The following is a 3,051-nucleotide window of genomic DNA, read 5'->3' on the forward strand; positions in this document are numbered from 1 at the left end:
CGCCACGCCCCACCACGCCATTTGTCGCTTCACTTGCTCGTCGGAATTCGCCGGTCGAGGTGCGAGAGGCGTTAGGCAAGGCATTTTGCAACCCCGCCGCCCGCCCCGCTTCCCTCGCCGTCCTCAACCTCAGCCTCGACCGACGCCCGCAGCTATAAGCTACAGTACTAAAAGCGCGCTGCCCGAAACCTCCCCTGTTCGATTAGTTTCCTAACAAAACTAAAACATCAGTGATCACCGCACTGTTATTGTTTCCCCATTTACCTCCGTCGAGAGGAAGTGGACGACAGTGAGGGGCAGCAGCGGCCGCGGGGAGGTGCTGACCGCGCGCGGGGACATTTAACGCCTATTGTGACGACGCCCAGCGGCTGCGGTGGTTTCCTGCGGGGCTGGGGCGGCCGGCACCAAACCGTCTCGGGCCGAGTTGTCATTAGACGAGATGAACGGTCCCCCGACTGCCGCGGGGCGGCGGGAGGGCAGCGGGAGGGCCTCCAGGGAGGTCCCCGTCGTGCACTATTCAGCGGGGTCCTCCTGAGCCGGCCATGGGGCTGCCGTAGAATAGCGCGTAAACACCGAGGTGGGTCCGTCCACTTACAGTGGCCCGAGAGCACAACATTTGAGAGAGAATGACCATCCCCGCGCCGCGAGTATTCGTGAAATTTGCGGCGCGCGAGCAGTCGAACGGTGAGTATCCGCCGTTCGACTATGGCAGGCGAGCGAGAACAAAAGACAAGCTTACGATTCGAAGCTCGGGCAGCGTCAGGGGAGGGACTTTATCGTGCTTTGTGCCCCGCGGGGGACAGCGCCTGCAGCGACCCGCTCAAAGCCGCGTTATGACAACGGCAGCAAAAATGTCCCACCCTGTGTTTTGAATCAGCCAGTGATTTGCCCTCGATCGAGCAAGTGTAAGACATGTTTGGGGGATCCCCATCACCAAGGAACGGCGTGGATTCGTGTCGTGAGTTACGATATCTCTGGAAGCACGGCGGCTGGGACACATTTCTTAAGAAGAGGGAATTCTAGTCATTTACCCAAGTGGTGACAGCACCGTGCCCCGATACCAGGGAGGCCCAGGAGGGTAGGAGGGTAGGAGGGTGTACCTCGCATGCGGCCTGCGTCGAGTCCTTGGGTTCGCTCGTGCGGACGGCTCTCCCGGACCCGATCAGCCAGCCACGGTGCCGCAAGCCCGGGAGCTGACGTGACGGTGCACTGAAAAAAAATTATATTCATTTCCCATTTGGACTTTTGCTCCCAGAACGAAACGGTTCCTAGAAAATTCTGTCAGGGGTTTTGACGAAATTCTCCTCACTCCCCGGCCCGGATCAAGCCTTTTCATCTCGTCCGCCCTACAGCACAGCACTGACTGACTACTATAGGGCCCGGGGATGAGGAGGGGGGGGGGGGGGATCAGAAGTGACGCGGGATGCCCGTTCAGCACGATCAATTTCTCTAGTTTTACGGTAACAGTAGTATGGCAACTCCAGAAAATGCTTTTCAACACCTCAAAACCAAATATCAGTCAAGATGAGGTTAGGGTATACCTCAACTCCGCTCCCCAACGGCTGTGTTTTACGCTCTCCCACAAGCTTTCCAATATCGCAGCTTTAATTAATGTAAGAACTTACCTAATTCGCTAAACGACGGCCACGACTCCATTGTTCTGATGGTTCTTCGGCACGTTTGGCTGGCTTGAAGGGCAGAAAGGCAGAAACGGCAGAAACTGTGATATCACACCCTTCGTACGTCTTGTCCCAACAGATCCAAAAACCGAGTTCAGTGCCTCCCCTCGCACCCCCTGCACCTCGCGCGACCTCGCGCACCATCAGCCCCGTTTTCTTACTCGAATAAAATAGCGGAGTATTTTTTGGTGGCTTAAATGTCTGAAGAGTGAAAAGAATCGAGCAAATCTTGACAATGGCGTGCACGGAGAGAAAAGTTCGGGCCGTACGTTCAAAAGTTTCGACAAAATTGAAAGAAAAGTACTATCCAAACTTTTACATGCGTAATCACCAAAAGTTCTGGTGCACAGTCTAAAGGTTTCGGTGTGACACCGAAACTGGTTAGGTGTACTGGTAAAAGGAACAATCCAAACTCAGTTTTGTTGTCTGGCCGGAACTTTTCTCTCCGTGTGTAAACTTAAGTGCGTATGAGCGTTTCACGTTTCACGCGAGATGAGCGTTCACTTAAGATGCAAAATGACGCGAAAATAAATACACCCCTACTCTTTAGGAAGGAGAGAGTACGGAGAGTGTAATTCTGCAAAAATATTTGCATTTTGCTCATTATATGGCACCGCACATTGCTCATGTGAGCGCTCATGGGTGCTTAAGGGGGCAGACCTGTGAATTGAACGGCTTGGGAAAAAAATCACTACATAAAAACTACACCCGCATCAATTTAGGATTAAATGTGTATTAAGAGCATAGATGGACGCGAATTTTGCCGTTGGCGCCGGTGCGCGCACTCTACAGGAACATGCCCATCTTCACCTCCAACTGGACGTTGCAGTCTGTTTGGTGTGCACGATTGTGCTGCAACGGATTGGTCTGCGACTGTCAACAAAATTGCTACCAACTCTAAAAAGATGCCGCTAGTGGTTGACCTGGGGGTTTTGCAAATTTCAAGATGGAAGTACTCGAGCTGCTTGTCGTCATCGCGGGGACGATGCTGTCCATGGAGCCCGGCGCGCCGCTCGCCGCGCTGCTGTGGGCCGTGGCCATCGAGTCCATCACCATGTCCCTGGCGCTCATCTTCGCCACCAAGGTACGCCACGCCTTGCCTCTTACTCCTCTTGCACGCCCCAACCAGTGCATTTTCTCTGCGCAGAACGGCTACGAAGTGCGGCCCACCAGAAGATGCTGGCGCAGGGCGCGTCCAACCTGGTGGGCAGCCATATTGAGTATGCAATCCCGCAACACTGCTGCGTATTCACAGGTACACCTGAAAGCCAATACTCGACAACTACTACTACTACTACTACGCTCGCCTCCCCCGCCTCGAGATCGACGGCCTGGTCGTTCCCCACGCGCCGACGGTCAAGTACCTCGGCGT

This window comes from Frankliniella occidentalis, unplaced genomic scaffold, assembly GCF_000697945.3.
Source record: "Frankliniella occidentalis isolate FOCC.00 unplaced genomic scaffold, Focc_3.1 Scaffold489, whole genome shotgun sequence".
In the NCBI taxonomy this organism is placed as follows: Eukaryota; Metazoa; Arthropoda; class Insecta; order Thysanoptera; family Thripidae; genus Frankliniella; species Frankliniella occidentalis.